Source organism: Urocitellus parryii, chromosome 6 (genome assembly GCF_045843805.1).
Source record: "Urocitellus parryii isolate mUroPar1 chromosome 6, mUroPar1.hap1, whole genome shotgun sequence".
Taxonomy (NCBI): domain Eukaryota; kingdom Metazoa; phylum Chordata; class Mammalia; order Rodentia; family Sciuridae; genus Urocitellus; species Urocitellus parryii.
This window is the reverse complement of record NC_135536.1, coordinates 159,006,105-159,020,113: the sequence shown is the minus strand read 5'-3', so window position 1 is coordinate 159,020,113 and position 14,009 is coordinate 159,006,105. Positions and strand designations below refer to the sequence as shown.

Genomic DNA, 14,009 nt, shown 5'->3' with positions numbered 1-14,009 from the left:
AGTGATCCTGCAGAAGACATTTACAATCCTATTTGGTCCCATCCATGCCTGCATGTCCATAACACCTCAGAACATACCCCATGTTCAAACTAGTCTTGGGGGGGCGGGACTTATTTGTGAAGACCAGATACATATAATAAAGAAAGTCAACCATGAAGGATGATGAGTGTGAGTGTGTGGTTATGTGTGTAACATCAAAGTGACATGTGCAGACTAGAGTAGCTGGTAACAGACCTCAGTACCAAGAACCTAAGCTGAATCTCACTAGATAACCAGAGGCCAAGAGGAGGTGTTCCCTGTGAGGTAATAGCAGAGACAGGCTGAACCTTAGACTGGAAGATGGCCTGCTATGCTGGGGACAGCAGAGAAAGCCAAATCCACCCAAAGCACAGGATGTTTGAAATGACAGCAAGAATCGACATTGGATAGAAGAAGCAGAACAGACTATGTATACCACAGGTGCCAAGACAAGAGTTTTCACCAGAAGTCAAGAACTGATTGATAGCAATAAAACTCAGTCTATAGATGAGCTTTGTGTATCCCCTATAAGATTTCAAAGTCAAACTATTAATTGTCCAAGTTAAAAACTTGGGATTTCACATAAAACTGTGTGTTTCTTTTAGCACTCCTAGGCAAATTAGAAGACACAGTGGAGCTTGGCTGTCACTGCACAGAAAACTCTGTGGGCTGCTGGTGGCTGTCTCCTTTGGACAAAACACATAACCAGTCTCTTGCTTGGGTCGTGTCTTTATCGGGACCCTGCAGGTGATATCATACCCCCAGATATATATTCTGGAGCTTCAGCCAGTGTTGTCTCTCTACCTATTTAATGTACTGTCATACTCTGTATGTCTCAAAGAAGTTTCAAATCCAGTATAGTTAAAACCCAGCTGGTTCAGACCATAATCACCTAAGCTAACTGAAAGACTGGTTGTAGTTGTGGTCATTATTTAACAGAAATGGAGTCAGTATGAAAAGGAGAAGGTAGTTTTAGGAGATCCAGAAGGGCAGCAGTGGGTAGCATCCGTTCTACAATATACTTACCTCTTCATGCAAAATCACATTTGTATGTTTTCTAATAATGGAAAGGGATCATTAATATTATTAAGAAAGGTGTTTCCCATGCCTTTCACAACTAAGACTAGGTGCTATGGGCGGCAAATAAGTCAAAAGTGAAGCAATGATGTCTCAGGTATATGTATCTTTAATGTTCTTCAGATACATTAGAGATTAATAATGTAATCATATTCCAGGTGTTAATTACATCTAATCCAATTCCTTTTTTTTCCCTGTTAATCAAATGCCCAGCCATGCAAGTTGAAAATTGCTAAAATATGTTAATGGAAAAATAAAATAGCATTTCAGAGGCATATTTCAAATCGCTTTAAATCATTGAAAATAACCTTGCCACCCATGTTATTTGCATGAAATACACATAAAAAACCCTTTAAGGAGTTATAAAAGAAAGCAAAACTACCCATGACAATTCATTATTTCCATCTAAATAATGTGTGTCAATTGTATGGCATGCAAAAGGGGCTCCATTATGAATGGCTTCCTTCTCTTTCCTCCACTGTACATTTTTACTCAACAAACACTTGAATTTTAAAATGTGCTTCATTTTTACATGATGCTGGATTCATTTAATCAGTAAATACCTGATGAATGCTTATTGTATGCTAGTCATGGTGCTAAATATTACAAATACAGAGGTAAACAAATCAGAAAATGCCTTGCCCTTGTGGAGCTTAAGTAAAAAATAGGAGAGAGGGATAAATAATCAGATAATTGCATAAATGAATGCAAAACAGCAGCTGAAGAAAAGAAAATATGCTCAGGGATCCAGCAGCAAAAGAGGAGGGGGTTTACTTTAAGGGAGGCTGGGGAAGGATTCCCTGAAAGAAGCAGTGCTCTGAGGATGAGTTGAGGAGAGGGGCATGTGCAAAGGTCCTATGACGGTAAAAAGAAATGATAATGATGAGTGATTAGAAGATAGTCAGATGGCTGTGGCAGAGGGAATAAGGGACATCACTGTGTAAGATAAGGCTTGAGAGAGAAAAAGGGAGACAGTGGAGCACCTCAAACCTTTCAGGATATATAAAGTCTCTTTTGCCCTATGTAGTTGCAATAGAAAGACACTGTAATGGCACATGATTATGTTCGAGTTTTGGAAAATTCTTGCAATTGACTGAAGAATGACCAAAGTGCATGAGAGTAATGTGAACCGAAAAGCTAGGTGACTCTCAGGTTAAAGTGGATGGTACCTCAGGACTGGGTGACAGCAAAGAAGACAAGTAAACAAATCTGAAAGATATTTAGGAGACAAAATCATCAGGATTCAATGATGGGCTAGATACAGAGAGGAGAAGGGAGGTGAGGAAGCCGGATCCTGGGTTTTGGACCACATTGCTGGCTGGATGGGGCACCATCTACTGAGACCAGGAATATTGAAAAAGGACCAAGACTTGATTGGGAAAAGAGTCATGAGTTTGGCTTGAGACATAATGAATTTGAGCTGCCTTTAGCAAATGAAAATATGGATCTGAGGCCCTAAAAGAAAGGCCTATCCTATCTACCTACCTACCCACCTGTTAATTATTTACCAAACACCCGTACATGTATGTATGTGCACATTTTTATAAGCATATATACACATATACAAAGATATTAGATATATTAGTGTAAAAGCCTAGTGTGTGTGTGCGTGTGCGCGCGCGCGCGCGCGCATGTGTGTGTATGTATTTGAGAATTCTTTCTAAGAAACAAAGTCACAGATATGAGAACGTTATTCAAGGAGAAAAGAGGGAGGTAGAAGAAAAGAGGACCTAAGATCACACTTGAAGGATGTGGATTTAATGGCCAAGTAGAGAAGGATGAATGTGCAAAAGAAAAGGGAAGAGCCATCAGATAGAGAGAAGGAAACTCTCAGGAGCCAAAGGAAGAAGTGGCTAATGGTTCAGAGTGCTTCTGAAAGGTGGTGTGGTGGCCTTAGTTGGTAGTAGCAAAAAGCCAGAACAAAGGGACTGAGGGGTGAGAGGTAAGGGGTGCAGATCTACCAAGTGCACACAACTCACTGAGAAGTCATAGACAGAAAGATGGAGTTGGTAGTAGTCAGGATTCCCATGGAAAAATGTACCCTGTTCATGGATAGGCAGAACTAACATCATCAAAATGGCGATATTACCCAAAGTTCTCTACAGATTTAATGCGATGCCAATCAAAATCCCAACGGCATTTCTTGTAGAAATAGATAAAGCAATCATGAAATTCATATGGAAAAACAAAAGACCCAGAATAGCAAAAGTAATTCTAAGCAGGAAGTGTGAATCTGGAGGTATAGCAATACCAGAGTTCAAACTGTACTACAAAGCAATAGTAACAAAAACAGCATGGTACTGGTACCAAAACAGGCGGGTGGACCAATGGTACAGAATAGAGGACACAGAGACTAATCTACAAAGTTACAACTATCTTATATTTGATAAAGGGGCTAAAAACATGCAATGGAGGAAGGATAGCATCTTCAACAAATGGTGCTGGGAAAATTGGAAATCCATATGCAACAAAATGAAATTGAATCCCTTTCTCTCGCCAGCCACAAAAGTTAACTCAAAATGGATCAAGGAGCTAGATATCAAATCAGAGACACTGCGTCTGATAGAAGAAAAAGTTGGCTACGATCTACATATTGTGGGGTCGGGCTTCAAATTCCTTAATAGGACTCCCATAGCCCAAGAGTTAACAACAAGAATAAACAAATGGGACTTACTTAAACTAAAAAGTTTTTTCTCAGCAAGAGAAACAATAAAAGAGGTAAATAGAGAGCCTACATCCTGGGAACAAATTTTTACCCCTCACACATCAGATAGAGCCCTAATATCCAGAATATACAAAGAACTCAAAAAATTAAACAATAAGATAACAAATAACCCAATCAACAAATGGGCCAAGGACCTGAACAGACACTGCTCAGAGGAGGACATACAATCAATCAACAAGTACATGAAAAACTGCTCACCATCTTTAGCAATCAGAGAAATGCAAATCAAAACCACCCTAAGATACCATCTCACTCCAGTAAGATTGGCAGCCATTATGAAGTCAAACAACAATAAGTGTTGGCGAGGTTGTGGGGAAAAGGGTACACTTGTACACTGCTGGTGGGACTGCAAAATGGTGAGGCCAATTTGGAAAGCAGTATGGAGATTTCTTGGAAAGCTGGGAATGGATCCACCATTTGACCCAGCTATCGCCCTTCTCGGACTATTCCCTGAGGACCTTAAAAGAGCGCACTATAGGGATACGGCCACATCAATGATTATAGCGGCACAATTCACAATAGCTAGACTGTGGAACCAACCTAGATGCCCTTCAATAGATAAATGGATAAAAAATATGTGGCATCTATATACAATGGAGTATTATGCAGCACTAAGAAATGACAAAATCATAGAATTTGCAGGGAAATGGATGGCATTAGAGCAGATTATGCTAAGTGAAGCTAGCCAAGCCCTAAAAAACAAATGCCAAATGTCTTCTTTGATATAAAGAGAGCAACTAAGAACAGAACAGGAAGGAAGAGCATGAGGAAAAGACTAACAGTAAACAAAGACGAATGGGGGGAGAGAAAGGGAGAGAGAAGGGAAAGCATATGGAAATGGTAGGAGACCTTCAATGATACACAAAATTATAAGAGGTTATAAGGGGCAAGGGGGAGGGGGGAAAAAGGGAGAGAATTGAACAACAGCAGAGGAGGCAGAGAGGGAAGATGAGAGGGGAGGGGAGGAGGGATAGTAGGGGATAGGAAAGGTAGCAGAATACATCAGTCACTAATATGCCATTATGTAAAAATGTGAGTATGTAACAGATGTGATTCTGCAATCTGTATTTGGGGTAGAAATGGGAGTTCAAAACCCAATTGAGTCAAATGTATGAAAGATGATTTATCATGAGCTCTGTAATGTTTTGAACAATCAATAAAAAAAAAGAAAATTCCTGAGTATACTTAAAAAACAATAAGTGAGCTGAAAGAAGCAGATGAATAAACGAATGAATGAATGAAAGGACAAATTAATGAGAATGACTAGTGGTATACAATTGCTGCATGAGACCCAGAACATGTGTCTGGCCAAGGACAAGTCACTCCTTAACTTCTCTAGAATTCATCAATCTGAATAACTCCTAAGGTTCCTTCTAGGTCTTAAATTCTTTTTAACTATGAACTGCTTCTTGCTCTGAGATTAATGTGATTAATCATAGCAGATGGACTTTTTGTGATACACTTAATTTGTAATTTTGAAAGCGTATCTAAACCACTTTGAAATATATGATGGCTTCTTTGAGATTACTTCAGAGCTTGTTAAATACCTGAAGACAGACAAATTCCAGATGGTCTTAAAAGTGAATGAAGAGAAAACGACACTGTAAAAGGAAAATGACATTTCTAAAAAAAGAAAGAAAAGCTGAATTTATATTTCTGTGAATAAGAATCACTTAATGCTGGTTTCACATGAGATTTTCTTATTTTAATATTTTAAGCAAGCAAAAAAAGTATGTAAATATTTCCTGAGATTTCTAAGGAGTGTAGAGTAATAACTAATGTCACCATTAATTACTCTCCTCCTTAAATTTTAGATGAGATTTTCTAATTCTGTTACTGCACAAATACATACCCTTTTTTCTACTAAATTTTGTCACAGAATATTTTGAATGATGTATGAAACACGTCATTCTGGGTTATAACTGATATACACCTGAAACACTTGGAATCCCTAAAGGCATGTAATGGAGGCCACTGCAGCAAGAAAAATGGGTGGCATTTTGTAATTCTGCTTCAGGGCACCTCATTCTGTATTTTAATTACTTAAGAAAACATTCTCGGCACACACACAGAGACAAGAGATGACACATCTAAAGTATGCTTGGTGAAAGAGAAGTTTTCATTTTATATGTGACAGTTGGAGAAGCCAGACTTTCTAGAGGAACATGGACTTTTCTAAAATGTCGCTGAAGGACAGGTCAGGGTAAGGGAGGATGGGTTAAGTTGTTAGTCAACTGCCTGATTCTAGTAAAAAGAAATTGCTTTTTGTGTAATGACTTTCTTCCAAGTGTCTTTAAAAATTTTTATATTGAAATACATTATGATGATGGCATCACTTGGGAATCCTGATAGTGTAATTTCTAATAACATATTACAATACATAGAACAAATTATAGAATATACTCTGTGATTTCCAGATACTTACAGCACTAACTTTGTTATTTAAGATACCTGAATTATAGTACTCTTTTTCCCTATTTCAAAAATCTGAAACTAGATGGGGAAGATTAAGATCTGATATGGTGCTTGCAATGGGTAAGAAAACTGCATGTAAATACCCAGTGATTCAAACAGGACACACAGTGTGGAATTGGGAGGTGTGGGAATGGATGACGGGCATTCTGCATCAGTCTGATACTGCAGCAGGCATCACTATGGAACCATGCCATCAGATCATGAGTTGGCATCTGTGAAGGGTGTAAATGCACAATAACACCTTACCCAAAAGCCACATAAGCCTTCCCTTGTCACCTTCCCTTCAATATTTACAATTCAAATATGGATCTACAATTGCTTGCATTGGATAAATCACTTTGACTCCTGTTTATTCTTGGTAAAGTGAAAATTGCCACAAACTTATATTCTGAGACTCTGGAGGAGAAAGAAAATTGATTTTCAATCTTTGCCACTTATGTTTCTAGCCAAATAATCAATCCATCAAGAATTACATGATGAACTGTGCACAAGCTGAGTGTAGAGCTTTATGAAACTTCAAGATGCTCCAATCCTGTTCTCAGAGAAAATTTTCGATGTGTGCATGGGTGAACAGGGCTTGAATTTTTTTTTTCTTCTTAAAAACTCATGGGACATGTCTCCTGTCCTTATCCTGTGGAAAGTGTATGAAATAATTAAGAGGGCAATTCAAAACAGTGATGATAACAAGGGAAAGATTCCACAGACCTGATGGAAAGCATTACAATAACTGGTTACATTATTAATGACTTTTTTTCCATTGGCCCCTAGTAGTCTACATTTTTGTTACAAACAACCCTTTTAACTCACTTTAGGAACAATCTCAACTACTCATTTCTAGCCTTCCACACACTCCAAGCTTTCAACAGCTGTTCCTTCCAAAATAGTTTTTACAAGATGGCCTCCATTGACTGTCATCCCTAAGCTCTGACAGTTTCTTACCTTTCACTATTGCTCATCTACAAGCTACCCACTGGGCTACACAAATGCTATACTGTTCTTCACCTCTTGGCCTATGTTACTCCTTTACTGAAAGGGGAGCACTGACTCCCTTTGGTCTTCCACAGAAAATTCAATACACTTGCGTGTGAGGCCCCATCCTTGGATTCCCACTGCTTCTACTCCTCACGTTGCCCCTTTCCAGTCTCTAGACATTTCTTCACTACCCTCTTTAGTTGCAGTATATCTGTCAATTTTTCACCATATGCCATTATGATAAATGCATTCTTTCACTTTAGAATTTAGCTTGGTGCAAAGTTCTCCCTTTTCACAAGTCTAAAGCCACCAGGAAGAGTTTTGGTTCTGTGTAAAATGGAACAAGCACATTGCCCTGTCTCTCCCACTGAATGCATTATATCCTGAATATAATGTGTGCAGCAATTATTTGAGGGCCCTGGAAAGTAAATAGTAGCAGGAAGATTGAAGAACAAAAGAATGTGAAGCACCATTGAACTGGTAGTGAATTTTTTTTTTAATCCTCCAGTGTTTCTTGGCTTGATTTAAGGGAAAAAAACTCAGAAGTGGTTATTAGTGCAAAATGAAAATTCCATTAGAAGCCCTTTAGCTCGGATTAGAAGAGCAGGCAGAGGGTTGGTCCCTTGGGAGAAAGACCCAGGGAACTGGAAAGTTATTTGGGAAATAGTTAAAAGGGAACTGTTCAAGGAAAGTGATTTTAGAGTTATTCATGAACTGCACTTACCACCAGTAGTACACACATAGATCTGATCCTTGACAGTACAATGAAACTTTGAGAAATGAACTAAGAGACCACTGTTTAGGTCCCACCCTATACTCGTTGCTATTGGAACTACACTGCAAAGACTTAGAAAATTAAATCAATGTTGAACCCAATGCCACAACCCGCACAGGCTGACTACAACTCCTGGCCTGGATCAACCAGGTTAAGACCCAGAATCTCTGAACTTAATATTCATAAAAACCATTATTATTACTCAGTGAAGGACGATTCAGGAAAATCTCAACTAGTATGGCAAAATACAATCAATGAAAAGTAATGATAAGATGACAAAGATGTTGGGATTATTTGATAAAGACTTCAGATTAGCTATTATAAAAGTGTTCCAACAAATGCTCTAACACTCTTGAAACAAATGGAAAGATAAAAAGTTTAATTAAAAAAAATGATTAAAAGAAGTCAAATATTTCAACCAAAAAATACAACCAAAAAAAAAAAAAACCTCATTGAATAGGCTCAAAGCAGAAAAGAAGTGACAGAGAAAAAGTCCATAACTTGAAGACAGATTAACTGAAAGCCTAATCTGAAAATCAAAACGCAAAAAAAAAATACCAAAAAATAAAAATATGTAAACAGAGCCTCATGGATCTGTGGGACAATGCAAAAATATCTAAATTTAATGTTACGGGAGACCCAGAATGAGAGGAAAAAAGTTTATTTAACCAGGCTGAATACTTTCTAAATCTGGAAAATGACATACAAATTTAAGAATTCCAGAAGTTCAGCAAACTTCAAACAGGTAAATGCTAAGCAATCCATGCTAAGACATATTATAAAGCCACCTTAGAGAATTGAGGCTGAAAGTGTAATTTAAAAAAGGAGCAGAAAGATCAAAGAAAAAAAAAAGAAAATGTATGAAATGAGAAGAAAGGGGTAAAAGAGATTGACAAATGGCTGTCTCATGTGCTGAAGTCTGGGGCACTAGGAAACTGGTCTCAGTATGATTAGCTCTGGTCAGTTGTTATCACACTCAAGCAAACACCAGTATCACATACAGACTTAAAAAAACAGTTCATGTGGGCCTCATACTTAGGTTTTCTAATTTTAGGATGGGGCTTGGAAATATGCATTTCTAACAAACTCCCAGGTAATGTTGATGTTGTTGATCTGGAGTCACACTTTCAGAATCACTAGCTTTGGGCTCAATCTTTAATAGCTAGGGCTTTGACATTCAAAAATGTCTGTTGACTCAGCCCCTAGGTCTCTAATTTGGTGAAGATATATCTGATGAGTGGTCAGGGACAAGCACAGTTGTGTCCACTGGGGAGTAGACACTAATATCCGCTGGCTTTTAAAACATGTACAAGGTCTCTTTTACTAACTAGATACCTTGACTGAACCTGTATTTCCTTTTCTAGTTCCCCTAAAATTCTTTTTAAATTTGTCACTGAACAACTCACAGCAGCCCTCCAGCAGATGAAAATTTTATCAAAGGCTCCTCAGCTCCACTCCACAGACAATCACCTGTTCCCTCTTTCAGAGTACTTGAATAGATGCAAATATATTTTGGCACTCAAGCATAACACATTCAAATGCACCTAAGTGTGAATTTCCCAGATGCAGTTTCTGTAGCACTTCTAAAAGGAGAGATGAATGTTCAATGGATCTGACAAACCAGCAAGAAAACCAAAGGAATCACTGATATGAATGGGAAAATTAATTTCATTTAACAACTATCAGCTTTAAAATTACATTATCATAGAAGAAAAAAACAATTAAGAGGAAATAGTTCCTAAAATTGTAGGACAAATGCTGAAATATCTTTTGAATTGCAAAGCAGTTGATTGTAGTGTGTGTGTGTGGAGAGAGAGAGAGAGAGAGAGAGAGAGAGAGAGAGACACACACACAACACGAACAACCTATCAAGAAGAGCTCCAGGTCTATGGACAAGATACCAAGATATATCATGGTTAAATTCAAACACCTTCTTCTTTGCATGGAATTATTCTATGGAATAATAGTATGGTTTCATGGGAGTGAGGTGAACTAAGCTTTTGAGAATCAAATCAATCAGAGAGCATAGTAAGATGAAATGTTATATATCCTATGCACCCAAAAGAGACAAGGAGAAAACCCATATGCAAGGTTTTGTTTTGTTTTTTGTTTATTTGGTTTTGGTACTAGGCAACTGAAGTCAGAGATGCTTTACCACTGAGCCACATCCCCAGCTCTTTTTTATTTTGAGACAGGGTCTCACTAAATTGCGGAGAGCTTTGCTAAATTGCTGCAGCTGAATTGCTAAATTGTGATCCTCCTGCCTCAGCCTCTGGAATTGCTGGGATTACAGTCATGTACCACTGTACCCAGCCCGGTTTTGGATAATGGGGACTCTGTTATGATTTGGATGTGAGATGTCCCCCAAAAGCTCACATATGAGACAATGCAAGAAGTTTCAGAGGACAAATGATTGGGTTGTAAGACTTTTAACCCAATCAGTGAATTAATCACCTGATAGAGATTAACTGAGTGGTAACTGAAGTGGTAGTGTATGGCTGAAAGAGGTGGAAATTGGGGGTGTGACTCTAGGGTATATATTTGTGTCTGGCAAGTGGAGACCTCTCTTTCTGCTTCCTGATAACCATGTGAGCTATCTCCCTCTGCCAAACTCTTCCACCCCATGATGTTCTTCCTCACTCCCAGCCTCGAGGAATGGAGTCAGTCTTCTATGGACTAAGACCTCTGAAACCATGAGCCCTCAAATTTTTTCTCCTCTACAGTTGTTCTTGTCAGGTCTTTTAATCAAAGCAGTGAAAAAGCTGACTAAAACAGACACCACCCCAAATCACACTCATAGCACTAACAAATGCTCTTTTTTATTGACAATGGTACCAAATGAAAAAAAATTACTGTAATTTAATGTGGGGGAAATAGTTTATGCCATTTTAAAGAAGGCAGTTAACTGACTCAGGTAAAAACTTGCCCTAATAGTGACAGTGTGCTAAATTTAGATAAACTATTAGTTGGCATTCATGTGTGGTAAGTGATTTAGATAAAAAATTGGTAATTACTACTTGTGTTCTTTAATAGGACACCCTAAGTAATACATTTCCAAATGAAAACAACTTACTAATGAAAAGATGCATCTCAATACAAAATCATCACAAAACTGGAAACTCATAGTGAAAAAGTAGGATGCTATTGGTAATGCCATATGAACCAAGAATCTAATCAATTGTGAAGCTCCCATGGTTATAACTGATTGTGCCTTGGGTTAACATTCATCTGAATTTTTGTTTCTAATATTTTTCTTCTACAAAAAAGGAAATATTCCTTGAATCTGTTTCAAAATTTTTTTCTCTCATTATGCTTTTCATGAATCCAATCAATGGGCCAGAAATCAGTGAGGTCCATTCTGAGCACCAAGAGACAATGGGTCAGGAAGGGTCCCAAGCCAATAAGCACTCCAGTAAACCAGAAACTGGGGTTAGGGCAACAAATGTGGGAGACCAGGATTATTTGGACTTCAAGAATCTAGGGCTGTAGTTATATATAACCCATGCCTGGCTTGGATGGCAAGAGATGAAATAGCATATACATATTAAGTTCCACAGGGATAAAGCACATAGTGATAATGAAAATCTGCTGTGACTTTTTGGTGCAGTGTTCTGCTCCAAAATAGCAGCTACACAGCTATTCAAAGATTCATCTTCAAGAGGCTGGGCTGTCATCTGTTAATCCAGAAGACCTGACTTTGCAGAAATCACCTAAATGAGAGCGGGAAAGCTCAGAAACACTATACAGAATTTACTTTAAAAAAATTGCTTCATGGGTAAGAGCCAAGATAGTTTTCTGAGTTTAAAATTACTACTGTGATTAATCCTACTCCCTATTTGTTATGTTTTAATGATTTCAAACCCTGCCTGATCAAACCCCCTCCTTCCTCACCAATGGTTAAACACTATTCTGAAGTAGGTGTATATCATTTACACTCACATCTTTTTATTTCTGCCAAATATTTTCATAACCATGAGCAATAAAGCATATCATTTTGTCATAAAAATACGTTCTAACAAAGGTTAGATAGAGAAGTCTAATCTTAATTTCTGAAAGCTATAGATGTTTTACCTGGATAGGATCTTTCACAGTTAAAGCTTGTGTAAGTTAAAAAAAAAAAAAAAAAAAAAAAAAAAAGTTACCATTTGCTCCTTTCAAGCATTGTCTTGAATCACAAAGTCATCTTGCATTACACTGCCCTAGGACTTGTTAATGGCATTTATACTCAGTGCAGAGCATTTTAACACCTTCAAACAAAGCATTTTTATGTCAATTTCCTTAACAGTAACACTGAGGAAGCTGCTCAGCAGCACATCAGAATGCTAGAGTAACTCAAGCCCATCAGATCTGAAAATCATTGCATCACGGTAATAAAACACTTAAGAGCATGCCCCAGGGAAAGACAAATCCGACAATTAAATGTTCAATGCCAATTGGTACTACCACTTTCTTAGCACAAGTCATATTTGCAATGTTAAGATCAAAAAATTATTTCACTAACCAGAATAAGCATATTCTTAAATAGTTTTTCCAATTAGTTACAAGTTTAAAGCAAATAAATAAATAAAAATACCACATGGGAGATAAATTATTACTCTTCCAAGGTACGATTTACAAGAGAATTAGAAAAATAATCATATCTATGTAAGCAATTTCTTCAAATTAAATAAACTAGTAATCCTTTTTTATGGGCATGGGGAAAGTAGAGGATAACCCCCAAATTAAATGGCAAATTCTAGGCAGTGTCCATATTAAACAATCTCTAAAAGGAACCAGGGTTCCTTGGAGAACTGGTAGATTCCAGAAAAGTACAAGATGAGCCTGGAATATCTTTGTCAGAAAGTAAGCAAGTGCTCACAGATACATAAGGAAAAGATAAAAGAACCCAGGAGCCAGCTTGAAGAAGTTCTCACTGGCCAACCCTGGACAATTTGAACAATGAAATAAATAATGGTAAAATAGACCAAAGCCTACTAAATAAAATAGCAAGCTCTGTGAATAAATAAGTGTCAAAGAGAAAGCTTTTTTTAAATGATACTAGGGATTGAACCCAGAGGCCCTTTTACACTGAGCTACATCCCAACCCTACTCCCACTTTATTTTAAAACAGGGTCTCACTAAGTTATTCAGGGGCTTACAAAATTAAAGATGCTGGCCTGGAACTTGTGCTTTTCCTGCCTCAGCTTCCTGACTTGCTGCCACATTGTCCAGCTGAGAAAACTTACTTTTATAATAAAAAGCTAATAGATACAAAACAGAAGAAATGATAAAATAAGACAGCCATGTTTGGGGAACCAACAGAATAATAATTAATTCAGAAAAAAAGTTGAATTGTAAAACCAGTGAATGAAACTATTATGCAGGACAGAACATTTACAATATCAAAGTACCTTCCCAATATACTTATTAATAAAAAGTGGGGAAAGAATTTCACAGTGTAGAAAGCTGGCCAGCTCCATCTTAACCAAGGGACCAAAGTGAGCATCCCCAGCAATGGACAAATGGAAATCATGTAATGGGACAGGAGAAAAACACATAATTTTTCTCATTGTCCTATAAAAATGCATAAAAATAGCATAATCATGAGACAACATCAGATAAATCCTACATTTATGTAGGGGGTCACTGTACAACCTATCTGACCTGCCCTTTTCAAAATTTCCAAAGCCATAAAAGTCCAAGAAAGACCAAGGAACTACTCTGGACTGAAAGAGACTAGAGAGCTATGGAAACAAAATGCAAAACACAATGCTGGGAAGGATGCTGGACCAATAAATGACAAATGGCAAAATGTGAATGGGGTATGATAATCAGACAGTGTTGGTATCAGTGTTAATTTCCTAAATTGGATGGTTATATTTTCATTACACAGGCAAATGTCAATGTTTAAAAAAAAAAAAAAAAATATATATATATATATATATATATATATATATATATATATATATACACACACACAGACACACA

The 14,009-nt window shown here is 37.5% G+C and overlaps 1 protein-coding gene across 6 annotated transcripts in view; it reads right to left on the bottom strand.

The window, feature by feature from the left end:
* The window catches only part of Kif16b (kinesin family member 16B), a 307,313-nt gene that overhangs the window by 145,645 nt on the left and 147,659 nt on the right, over positions 1-14,009 (bottom strand). The window lies entirely within an intron of this gene.